The sequence below is a fragment of the Hippoglossus hippoglossus genome, chromosome 5 (genome assembly GCF_009819705.1).
Source record: "Hippoglossus hippoglossus isolate fHipHip1 chromosome 5, fHipHip1.pri, whole genome shotgun sequence".
Classification (NCBI taxonomy): Eukaryota; Metazoa; Chordata; class Actinopteri; order Pleuronectiformes; family Pleuronectidae; genus Hippoglossus; species Hippoglossus hippoglossus.
In genome coordinates this window covers 22,871,915-22,885,524 of record NC_047155.1, presented here as the reverse complement: position 1 = coordinate 22,885,524, position 13,610 = coordinate 22,871,915, and the positions used below count along the sequence as shown (strand labels likewise).

The window sequence follows — 13,610 nt, the reverse complement described above, 5'->3', positions numbered from 1 at the left end:
CTCTGCGCTACATCTGACTGAGTGTGTCGGCTGGGGTCTGGCAGGGGCCTCCCAGGGGGGGGGCCTCACCTCTGAGCTACCTGCTCCTGAAAGTCTTTTTTAAGTGCTGGGGGAAGGTTAAGTGCTGACAGGGGTGTATTATAGCTTCCACATGTTTTTTTTTATGCTGGAGGAAAGAGCTATATCGCATTGTCATATGTAGTCTTGTAAATGCTGCTGAATCAAATCCAGCTGAGCAGAGCTGAGCGCTGCAGTGCTTTAGGTTACATGGGTGACATAATCATCAGAGAAACAGGCTGGCACTACGCTGATGCACTCTGACATAATAGAATATAAAGGACGTGTGAGGGAAGATGCATTCAATATCTCTCAGGGCTCCTCCCTTTCATCACATGGGCGTGCACTGCAGCATCCACAGCAGGGTCCAAACAGTGGAGAGCTGCACCGATGACATGCTGTCGAGTGGAAACGGGCCGAGGAGCCGAGCTGGGCGAACGCCGGCAGACAATATCGCTGCGCCTGCTGCTCTCTGTGTGTTCGTCTCTGTTCCAGTCTATCTCCCTGTCTTTTTCTGTATACATTTCCTCCCCCCCCCCTCTCTATTTTTCATCCTGCACTGCTCTTTGACCCCCCCCCCCCCCCTTCATTTATTCACCCCTCACTCCGAATGCTCTTTGGTGTGGTCTCTCGTCTAGCTTGTGTTAAAACTCTCTGTAATGCCTCTGCCCGTTTTATTTGTTTTACCGAATCAAGGCCACAACAGTGAGCTCTGACAGGCCCCTCCATCATGCTCGGCCTAGTGATTGATCTCGGATGGGCCTCGGCAGACTAAGGACTTACAAAACCAACAAACAGCTCACACGTTTGTGTGAAAACGTCGCACATACAACAACATACTCTTCCCAACGATAGCCGATGTCAGAATTGAGCGGTGAAAGTTAAATGAACTGAGTTTCCGTCTTGTCTCAAGATTGATTAAGATTAATCAATTTCCAGCATGTTCCTCTGCTTAAGATGTGAGCACTCACAGTAAAAGCCCTTTTATTCACGCTTATTTAGATTAAGCTCCATCAGCCCATTAGCATGGATGCTGTGGCCCCTTGGCAAGAGCTCCACTTCTGACATCCAACTCAATCATTTATGCTGGCCAGTGCCAGTGTCCCTGTCCAGCACAGAAAGATGGCACATGGGCAGGGGGTGGCAGCCTGCTCCTCAGATGGCCGCATCGCATTTGTATAAATCAGCACAAGTTTTAAACACATCACATATTGTGATACGGGACGGTACGAGTCTTTCGCCTCTGTCAAAATCAAGCTCTTTCACTGTCATTACAAAAGCGGAAACTTTCTCAGCCTCTTCTGTTTGATTACTTCTTGTGTGAAATGGGATCACTACTGCACCCCAGTCTGCTTCCGTTTACACAGAGGACTCACACTGATATCAAGCGATAACACTGAGATCTCAGAACAGAACTCATCTCAGAAGGATGTCTGAGTGAAATGTTGGTACTTGTTCGACAGATTACTGTGATGTATTTTGGCTGCAATGACAAAGCATTCAGAGTGAGAAGTTTATTGATGAGTATGTGCGTGCAGGACAGACGGCTTGTGTCTCATGTGACACATTACAGGGCGACAAGAAGGAGCGAGAGTGAGGCGCAGGGAGGAGGATGCTAGAGACGTTAGAAGAACACAGATCATCCGGAGACACAGCGAAAAGAGATGTGATGGTGAACTCTTATCATTAGAAACCACTCACGCCCTGTTTACAGTTGTACCAATAATTAAAAGCATTTTCCTCTGCGTTTTCTAGTTACTCAAATGGTTTCTGGTTTCTGTGTATCCATGTGAACATGTAAAACAGAGCATTTGGGAAACAATGACGTCACGGTTTTCTTTGCACATGCCCACTGTTGCTTTGTGTAATGAGCACGTGCCAGAAACAACATCAATTGTGACTATGTACCGTTTTCTCTGTTTGGTTAACACGGCTACATGCAATTACAAGTTTGCAATTAAATTTAGCATCAGGGCCTGGTCATTCAGTTTTGCATATTTCAGAGGCGAATCTTCTGTTCACTTCCAATCTGTGAGAGTGAGGAGGAGATTAAAACATGTGCTTCCTGTGGCGAGGCATATGGCAGTGTGGCTTCGCGTGGAGCTTCAACTTTTGTGAACATTGACATGTGATATCCGCTTTGTGTTTGCGTATGTGGGACTGTGTCCTCACTGCACCACGTTAGCTGCCTCCACAGTGTTCTTCTCTGGTATTTGTTGATGTGGACTTAATCGCCGCAGACTGGTGAGCGTTAGAGCGTTTGTTATTGTGTTCTCGTCTGGAAGGAGATATTTTGTAAAACGAAGTTGGTGCGGATGAAAAAAAGTAAAATATAATACTTAATTACTGGGGACTATCCGTCAGAAAAGATCCACAATTGAGACTTCTGCTTTTGAATGCGTTGATTGTTTATCTCCATTCCTCCCTCTCTCTCCAGTTCTTATTATTTCCCATCCCTGGTCTCCCTTACTTCACTCTGCTCTATTTACTATTGTTCATTGATGCCCTTTGACCTTTTGTCCCACTGGCCCCTTTAGTGCATAAACACATTCCATTACCAGTTACTTCACTCAGATAATTTACAGGCAGCTTGTAAAGGTTGACTGTGTTGAATTTGAATTATACTTCTGCCAAATGTTTTCTTATGATGACATTCAAATGGGCTCTGGGGGGCTCTTATTACTTTATGATATGAATTCCTGCAGGTTTCTCTTTATTGTGGCTCACCGAAATGCCACCAATCGTGAGAGGTCTGAAATCTGTGGTACTAATTACTGTTACTACTTCCTTTGCTGTAAGAGGGGCTTAGATTTTCCGGTGTGCACTGTGTGAGTCATTCTGAGGGCGTACACACAAGGTCCGTTAGTGTCCACTACATCACCAGGAAGTGTTGAATCAGGGCTATACTGGGAGCGAAATGCCAATTCCTTTCAAGGTGAAAGCCCCCGGTAACTGAAACACTAAATCATTACTCTTTAATTGAATTGGAGTTGTACTATTTTTCCTGGTTATTTGCTGGAACAACAGAATCACTTCTCATCAACGTGGGCATGTCAGCGAGAGAGTTAGTGAGGGAGTCGGGGATGGGGGTTGGGGTGGGGGTGGGGGCTGGAGAGAGAGAGAGCGAGAAAGAGAGAGGGGGGAGACAGAAACGATGAGTGAGTGAGGTAATGAAATTCCCGTGTGTCTTGTCCATCGCTGAGCTTGGCACATTAATGAATGAGCAGAACTCGCCCGTCACTCTGGAATTGGAGTACACACACACACGCGCGTGCGCACACACACTAACACACACACACACACACACACACACACACAACAATAGCCCCTTCCATCCCTGAAGAGGAGCGCAGTGCAGGAGGGCCTCAATTTGCTTCTACTCTCCCACAGAGCTTGGCATTCACTAGAGCGTTCCTTATTCAGAGAAAGCATCCGCGGCAAAATAAAACTAGTGCCATCTGCTCCATCTCCCCTTGCTTCCTGCCACAAAGCAGATGATTATCAACTGGAGCCTGCTCAGCTTCAGCAGAGCACTGGAGCGTCTCAGGCAGCAACCAAAATATCAACTGTTAGAATTTTGAAAAGTTTTGACAAGTTACAGGCTTCCTGTTTTTCACTTGGATTCTCTGTAACATGCTTGTTCTCTGCATTCATTGTCCATTGACATTTTCATTGGGAACAGCGCGGTTTCTAAATACCATGCATGATTACATATTACGTAACCCTCAGAATGTATGCCTCTGTATTCTTTATAGAGATAGGATTGTGATAATGGACTGCATTGTGCAGTAGCAGTCTGTGCTTTGAAGGCTGATATTTTCCCTGTTTCCTGTTATTGTTAGCACAGAGACACGGTCATGGCCAGTGGATAGTCAGAAACAAGAGAGGGCCGTGGAAATGGACACCCCAGGGGTCCATTAATACCCTCATGTGCTGGTCTTTGAGGGAAGTGTGTATCTCAGCAGGTCACTGTGTCACATGTAGCATACAAGTCGTGGTCCATACTGACACCATTAACTGTGATTTGAACGTGCAACCATTGATGGCTAAGGTCTTAAAGATAAAATAGTATTACTCAAATTTTTTTTTATTAGCAGCAAATTCAATCAAGACAGCAAAATCAACCAAGTTCATCCTACTAACAAGTAATGTGTCTGTATCTAAAGCCTAATGTGCTGCAGCTTCTTCCTCAGTGTCATACAGCTACAGTGTTATCCAGAAACAAATGAGTGAGCCACAGCATTTCATTGGATGACATGTTCAGTCATTACCATGAGCTAGTGGTATACGTGTTCATTTGATGTACTGTTCTGCATAGTATGCATTTTTCACATACTGCCATACTATTGTTATGTCACTAGTAGGTCTTGTTATGAAAAGTTTAAGGGTTTAGGTCTATTTACCATTTACTTAAGCCCCTTTTCAATGGCCAAAGAACCCACCAACACCCCCGAACATCTGGCTTTTATCTCATGGGAATTGATACAATCTCTTCCAGTTCAAATGACTCTGCAGTAGACACAGGTTTGTGGCTCCGGCTCCAATCGGCAGTGATGAAAACAATATATCTGCTAATTTGGCAAGACAGCGAGGTGAGAGAGTGCCTTAGCTTTTGATGTGTTAATTACATCCAATGTGAAGCAAAGGGGGGAAATAACAGGAAGGCTTACTCCTCTACTGGCAATGGGAAAGAAATCAATTGCCTTTTTGTGCCACTAAATTTGGTGTAAAGAGGCATAAGTATGCATTTTTTTATTTCCAGGCCTCTCTTAGCCAGGGTGACATAGACTAAAACCAGAGGAAGATTATCCAGATTCAGCACACATTTGTGTGATAATACTGAGTCCCCCTTTTCTCTATTGCAGTATGCTAAGACTCAAGGTTGAGTTAGGAAGCCATATAGATAACAACTGGAGGAAGGTACATAATATATCTGTGAGAATGCACTCAGACTACCTTGGACACAGACAGAGAAGACAAACAGTGGTTTGGTTGAGATGGGCCAAGGTTTAGATAGATTTGTCCAATAGAGAATCTCCATGTGAAGGCACTGTCTCAATTCCTCTCCCTTGGCACTACCCCTAGACATAAAGTGTCCCCCTCCAAACGCAGCCACTAGGGAGAGGGGCTAGAGAATCCCTAGGAATTGGGACACCACTCGCTACGTTATCAGCAGCCAACCAAAGTTATTACAGTGACAAATAATATCAGCCAACATTATAATAGTGACACATCTAACAACTGTAGAACAGACGGGACAGATTGATCTATTGATCAATACACAGTTAGTCAGCTTGTTTACATCGGTTATTTTAGTTTTCAAACTTCGTATTCGGGACACAGGAGTAACGAACTTTGATTAGCGATTTTCCTGAAACGCTTGTCACAGTGATTCAATTACATTTTCATTTGCTAGTGGATTAAACTAAGATATTTAATTTCAACATCTTTTCATGGTTATTTTGCGAGATTTCGTATTTACATTTATGAGCACTTTGTTGATTTGCTTTGTCCGATTGTAAAACATCTACTCCTTCGTTTCTAGGGGGGTCCTGAATACACTACGTTTGAAGGGGTGTTTGAAGGGCTAGATGGCCACTACCCCTACATCACATAGAGAAATGGGACAACACACCACCCCTTCAAGTACACGGACAAAATGAAGGGGTGAATTGGGATATATCTTAAATTTAACTTAAACCGGTATAAACCCTGACACAGTGTGTTAATAGTTGGTAGAGGCTCCATTGCTGTTTTAGACAAAAGACAGAAACAGAAAACATAGTAGAAGTAGTAACTTTGCAATTAGCCACTACAAATAGAACAAATATATACCACAAACACACACTGTAGTTTATTCTTCCCGGTTCATCTCACATTGTGTATATTGTTCCGCTCTTGTAACTCTCAACCGCTGAAAATAGTCCCCAATAAATGCACTGTTTTCTCCTGTAATATTTGAGAGAAACTACAGTGCCCAGCTGTTAAAAGATGAAATCATATATTTGTCTTCATTTTATCTTCATTTGGAATGAATGGGCCTGGAGCTGTGCACCACAGACAGGCTGGGGAAGAAGTCAGAGACGGACTAATGCTGTTGGTTTTGCACCTTACAACAGACTTGTTGACAATAACAAAAACATAGAGCGTTGCCAGCCCTATTCTTTAATCAGTGTAATCACAGTCTGTTTAGTAAACCTAGATCACAATTCTTGTTGTAGTGACAGGAAATCAGATTATCGGTGCATATAAATGGTTTCATTGGCACATTCAGGCACATTCATAGACTCTCTCTGTCTCTGGCGTGTTCTTTTGGATGATAAAAGTAGACCACAAAGAATCGCAGAGATTCAATGCTGCAAACATCGAATGCAGCATCATCCTCTGTGGCATTCAATATGAAATATGCTTTGTCTTTTATGCAGATTGGTGGCATTCTCTTTGCCTTTCACCCTCACACTGTTTAAGACAAGTGTATGTCCTGCCTGGCATTGTACATACAATGTCCACCCTATCACAAAATTGATTTTCAATAGAAAAGGCTCCCTCCCCTCCGCCCTAATCCGATTTGCAGCCTATTTGTATGCCTTATAAAAGCCTTTAAGTCTGCCGCTTGGCTTGGCTAGTCTTTTTTTGGTTACAGCTCAGATCGGGTAGACAGAGATGACATGAGGACAGAGAGAGAAAGTGGAGCAGAGATAGAAGACTAGAGAAGAAGAGTCAGAATGTAACGCAGCTAGGCAGCCTCGCCAAGTGAGAGCGACAAACCAGCATAAAGACGGGAAAACACACAGCCGCAGCATAGTCGACACAGTCTCTCCACTGCTGCTGTTTTTCTCCCAGACTGGGAAGCTTAAGCTGAATAGCTCAAGCAATAATTTATCTACCATTCATATGAAAAATGGAGCACATGCCAAACAGACAAAAGCTCACATTGGAAACACACTGCGCACACAAACAGCGACAGGAAAGATTACAGACAAATCATATGTGGGGATTTCACAGTGAATCAATTATCAGGGCTTCCATCCGAGTCAGACAGGATCATGGCATGAGGTGAGCTGAAAGGATGGGAGGTTACAGGGAGTACAGCCCTCAGCAAAGGGCAGGAGAAACAAGGCTGTATGTTCTCAGACTCAGATTAACCACAAAAGGAAGATGACCAAGTCTTCAGAGGTAGAGGTTTGAGATGGCTTAGGCTTTGCTGAAAGAAAACTCTGCAGCATAAACAACAGGCAGGCTCATTTTGTGATCAAACAAACCACAACACCTTAAAACCTCCTTATGTCTCCTGTTGCACTGTTCTGCCTTGTTTGATAACACCAGGTGAAAGAGTCCAGGCTCGGTTTCCAGCTGTCACTGTTTGTGTTATTAGCGGAACGTTAGAGAAGCCATAGTGGGAAGGAGAGTCAGCTTTGCTCCAAGTCGGGAGGCGGCACTGCAATACACCTATCTGCTGCTGATCCCCCTCCTTAGCACTTGATCTGTGTGTGTGTGTGTGTGTGTGTGTGTGTGTGTGTGTGTGTGTGTGTGTGTGTGTGCCTGCTCAGGTGATTGCACATGTGTGCCGACACAGTGGGAATGCATTGCTATTTGCATGAGCTTCACATTCATTAACAGTTCATACTAGAGAGAGCATAATTAAAAGCTTGCTGTGTTTGTAATTACGCTGTAACACCTGTTCCCCCACTGCATGTCTCCTCTGGCCACACTGTAACACTCACGATCACGCTCTCTCATATGTGATGTGAAGGCTTAGAGGCATAATTTATTCTTTAAAGTTAGATGAGATTCATAAAGTTGAGATTTGACTCATTAAATCAGGGGAGTCATTAAATGGGATCAGAACAAGAATAAATGTGAACTTCAGGGCAGGCCAAGAGCAATAGAATTGCAAATAGCAAAGGACACAAATATTTAAATGTGGCTAATATGATATTTAACCCCTTATTGCACAACATGTGGGAACTGTTGGGTTTCTCTATAAACTTAAGGTCTTGACCTTATTATGTCATGATTTTGCTCTTAATTAAATTGGACTGAACAGAATATCTTGTATTACAATCAAATCTTAATTTTGCCATGGACTTTTGTGTGAAGCAGTTTTTAACCTCGTTTAGATAAGTTCTATACAAATAAAGTTATTATAACATAAAGGAGTAAGCTAAGTGGACACAGTGAAATCAGTGGTATGGATTTAACCAGTGCACATAAAAGGAATGTACTTTGTTTCCAACGTAAACATGACACACATGTGCAAAAGTAAATCTAAAAGGCTTTAAATCTCTGGAGAAGTGTGTGTGTGTGTGTGTGTGTGTGTGTGTGTGTGTGTGTGTGTGTGTGTGTGTGCGCACGTCTTTCTTTCTCTGTGTTTGTGTGTCTGTGTGTGTGTGTGTGTTTGTGTGTGTGTAATTTATACAAATATGTGTGAGGTCGTGAGAAAGCTTTTCACTCAAGGGTCCTTCTGATGCGTAGTGACACCTTCATTTGGTATTTTTGTTGGAGAAGTGTAGCACAGGAGGGGACGACCTGGGACCCTGGAGGACTGGTCTGTTGAGTCAGGACACCCCCAGGGAAAGGAAAGAGCAAAAAGAGAGAGTATGAATAGTAGAGTTTGGGGAATGGGGATGAGTTGCAAGATGATGTTTCATTAGCAAAGGTATTACTCACCAGGGATGTTAATATTCTCAGCTGTAAATCCTCTGTCTTTCCCTACACTGTCTGAAACAGACAAATACTAGTGCAAGGGAGAGGACAGTTTTAGATCAAAGGACAAGATGGAGAATATCCCTTAAGGGGAAAGAGAAAAAAATATGTTTTAAAGGTAAAAGCAGTGAGTGAAGGTGGCAGCCCAGAATCAGCACAGTCTTTACAGTGGTACTCCAGTTCAATGTCACTCTTTCGCAAAGTTATGGGTTTTATAACAGAGAGACAGATGAAGATGAGAATCGTCAAAATCTATGCAGCAGAGGGCTGAAACATTTTCACTTTTAGTACAAGTTTAGAACCAAAACATCAGATCCTGCATCTCCCACGAAGCAGCTTGCATATTAGGTAAGCACTTGATTACATCATCTGGATTATTATTTTCAGAGATTGGAGCCCACCCTCCTGAGTCACAGACGACATTTTGAATAGTTTTCCCCTTGATAAGTAAACTGAACTTAAAAATGAACGCAACAAACGAATGGGAGGAACATGGGGGAACAAATGATTTGAATGAGTGTATTCACTCCATTATTTTTCAGTTCAGACCGGTTCTGCCCTGCCGCTGTTTGACAGTGAAGTCTTCCAGAAACCTTTAAGGTCAACGGTGAATGAGTAATGACAAGGCTGCACAATTAACAAATGGATAATGGCTCCCACCTCCCACTTTCCTCCTGATCTGATGGCTTTGCAAAGCAAAGCTTGTTAATGACACCGGTTTTATTCAGGCCACAGTGGGAATTTCTTTCAGCTGTCTAGCATGATAATGACCATTTGGCCAATTTTCTCTCTTTCATCAGTCCTAAGCTCCTCTTTTGTCTGAGTCTGAAAATGTCTCCTCAAGGTAAAAATGTCTTCTTGATGGGGTATAATTTAAAGGTATGTTCACGCTAAGTCGACTACAAGTCTGTTCCTCTGCCTTCCACATGAGGCAGAGGAACACTCCTCTCCACCTTTATGTTAAAAAACACTTATTTCAAGGCCTAAGCGTGGATGGGGGAAATAAAGTTTCTCCAAAAATGATATTGTGTGCTTCCAAAGCCACAGTTGGAAGCCATGCAGCAGAAAATGTTGAGAAGGGAACATCCCTTACACCTCCAGCTCTCGATGTGATCGCTCATTTTGAATGCCAGTATCACACAGTGCTGGTTGTGTCGCTGAGAATGAAACACAGGATAAGACCATGGTGAGCAGGAGGTGACAGGCAGTGGTTACCAGGCAGTGGCTGTAATGCATAGATTTGTTGTTTGTCACAGCAGAGAAGGGAGAAAATAAATGTGTTTGATTTAAATTGTTTTTGTGCGTCAGTGTGAACACAGGTTTCTCAGTGATCTCACAATGCTAGATAGTGTGGATGCAAGCAATTCTCACATGTAAACAGTGTTTTTCCATTTAGTGTTTTATTGAAATAGACATGATCTAAAACACCACCTGATGAGCTATCTTGTATTTCAGGTCAGTCTGCAGTAATTGCCTTAGTCGTTCTTGTTTACCTTGCTGAGAGCAAACGAGATAAACCAGGGACAAAACAACACTAGAGGCGTGGCGTGCGAACAAGGTCGGCAATTAAATTTATCTGAACAGATTCAATGCTCTCCATATTAGCAAGTAGCTCTGGGAGACAGCCACAGTCATTGTTCAAGCCCACAGCAGCCTTGGTGTGTGTGCGGTGGGGGTGTCAAGTTTGTACAAGGGATGAATAGACAATTTGATAAAAGCAAAGCAACAAGTGTGACCCTACTTTGAACCACGGCGCATTTATCTCTCCTTCTGACGAGGAAGGTGCGGAGAGGTGCCCCAGGAGGCCACAAAAGGGAGCTGGAGGATAGACAGGGAGGGGGGGTAAAGCAGGACTCCGACACAAAGCCCGGCATTATTTTAGTGCCCTCCCTCTCCTGTGGGAGACTTGGCTGAATGCGTCTGTCCAGGAGCACAACTCACACAAGGCAACAGTGCTTAGCTAATAATTTATCTGAATAGGAAGTGGAATGAGGCAGAGAACAGAGGAGAACCAGTGTATGTGAACAAACGCTGCATGTTCTCAGACTCAGATTAACTCTGTCAGGCTAAATTCAATAGATGACACAACGCTGCTTTCTGAACACAGGGTCATCCGTCTTACCAGTAGTGTTGGTCTTACTCTGACCAGTTGTGGGGTTATAAAGTGGCGTAAAGCTGTAATCCTGTTGGGGCTCCCTGGGATTTAATGTAAGAGCTTTCCTCAGCACTCATCCTCCACTATAGATCCTGTTGATGTGGCAAATTGTTTTAGCCTCTTGGCTTGGCCAGCGATTCCTTGGCCTTCCTTACTTCCTACATTAAGCTGGCAGCAGCACAGGAGTAGCTGTCCCACTTATAGCTGTCTGTGCTTCATTATGCTGTGTTTTGTTGCAGCGCATCTGTGCCTCGACTTCAAACAACATGTATTTTGCTCCCTCGTGCTCACCTTTATCTGTAATATTTCTTGGAAGAATCCTTTTAGCACCAATGATTCCCAGGTCCACGTGTAGTTAAAAACCCAGGTAAAGACTCCTGAAGTCTCCACTTTCCTCACATCAAAGGCAAATTTTTATCATTTGCTTTGCCATCGCCCGTGGCCATGTGTTTAAGCAACACCACAGCTGGTAGAAAGTTCTGTCAGCTGCCTGAGAACTCCATAATATCTGCTGCTGCAGCTGCATCACTCAGCCTGGCTGCAGCGACTGCCAGGAGGCTGTACACTTGCACAGCCTCCTATTGCAGCGCCCTGCCTGCTCCCTACGGCCTGGACGCCTGTTAATACACTGGCAGGGAACAGGCGCTTTAGCCCACCTAAGAACAGGTGATCCTTCACAGATGGAAGAGGCTGCACCCAAGGGAGTTCACGCTCTATCGTTTGCATCTTTGGCTCATAAATCTTTTATAAAGGATGTCAGTTTTGCTTACACAGAGGGGAGGCAAATGCCCCTCAGGACCTGGATGAAATACAGGTACAAAAGGCTTCTACAAGCTCTACTCGGTTTGTGTGTCTGCTTGCTTGTGTGGGAGGGAGCAACTTCCTTATTGTTGCAGTTCGTGCAACTATTCTTGATCCTAATTTGGTGCGTGCACGCTCTTATCATGTGTTACAGCATATTTACCATGCTAATGGTGCTGACCATTCAGATGCAAATGAGTTAAGGCTGCTTGGAACGTATCCAAATCCCCCCTTGCATTACACTGGATTCCTGAATCACTTAGTTTGAATATGTATTCTAACCCATGTATTATACTTCGCTGGAGTAATATTCTGCTGCACAAAGGCAGCAGTGTGTGCGCATTATTCATTCTCAGTGACATATTTAGATACGCATGAATTTAGCTGAAGACAAACAGACTGACAAAAGAGATTCCATTTAAGATGCTTAGCAGTGTGCAAACACAAAATCCAGCCTGTGTCCGTCTCTCCTTCACTTCTTTGTCTCTCACTCTGGCTTTGTGTTTTTCTCTCTTTCTTTAAAGAAAGTGATGGCTCATAGACTGTCTGTAGTATCGAGGCTCTAACTGCTTATGACATCAACGCTGTTTGCTTTGATCTACCCGTCTCCGGCAAATAGCTTTTTCCGAGACACAGCAGCAAAGAATTTAACACATTTAATATGAAAACAGGTCTGTCAGGGAGTCACACAGATACACAGTCACACATGGCCAGCCTGTCCTGTTCTCGGCTCTTTTTATTCTGTCAGCACAACACAGCTCAACGAGCAGTTGGCCTTTGTAACCTTTGTAGTTGTTTGGATTTGTCGTTGATGTCAAACATATAAATATCTTAACCCTGGTAAACTCAACAGAACGTTTGACAGAGGCCTGTAGAGAATAATACAGATCAATGTAGACAGATGTATCCTTGTTTGCGATGAAGCCCTGCATACGAATGAGAGGGAGAATTTGAATACAAAAATGGATGAGTTAGACTGCTTTAGATCATCATGTAAATGTCAATGTGTATTTACGCATGAAGAGAGCCGGCGGATTCCCATGATAATTTCTGCCACCCTGAAGTCATTGTTGCCATGTAATTGTATTTGTGCAACTCACCTGTTTGCAGGGGGAGTGATACTGCCTCTGTAAATCGAATTATGTCGTTTATTCCGGCACTAATGAGTGATTTAATGATATAAGTGTGCTGGGCTAATGCCAACCGGCGGCCATAAGGAAACAGCATCACACTCCAGACGACTTGCCAGGCAAATGAACGCCATTATTACTCGTGTGCTGCATGAGTGGAGATGATGAACAGGGATAAATCATGCCGTCTTTTCCTGCAGACTTTTGTGTTTGTCTCTTCAGTTTCTTGACATTCACTGCGCTTGTCTCCATCTCTCTGGCTGGAAATCCATCTCACTATTAGTTAACCATTCAGTTGTCTCCCATAATGTTGTCCCTTGTAGTTTGCCGCCTTGCTCTTCCCTCACTAATCTGTCCATCTATCTCTTCATCAAAATGACCTATTTTCTCAGTGTAATGTTTTGCCTTTTAGTCAGACATAGCGCAGAGAGTTGAAAATACAATAAAATCAGCTGTATTAGAAATGGACGATAGTTATTTAACCAGGACATTACAAGCCTCAGGACACAGATGACTTACAGACAAACTGCATCTAGATGAAGAGTTCACCGTCATAACACATTTCTCTTAATTTTTCCTCTCATCATTTGCCTGTAACCTTGTATTTAATTTCTACCGTATGCCATGAAATGATAACAGATCAACATTCTTTCTTGAGAAAAACTGCTGGCGTACAACAGTTGAGCAACTTGATCATTTTCTGACCATCGAGCCTTAAAGCAACAGAAAGCAGGGTTCTGCAATGCAACTTTTTTCTTGTT

General features: G+C 43.4%; 1 protein-coding gene across 2 annotated transcripts in view; it reads left to right on the top strand.

The window, feature by feature from the left end:
• cdh4 (cadherin 4, type 1, R-cadherin (retinal)) overlaps positions 1-13,610 on the top strand; it is a 203,029-nt gene that overhangs the window by 18,601 nt on the left and 170,818 nt on the right. The window lies entirely within an intron of this gene.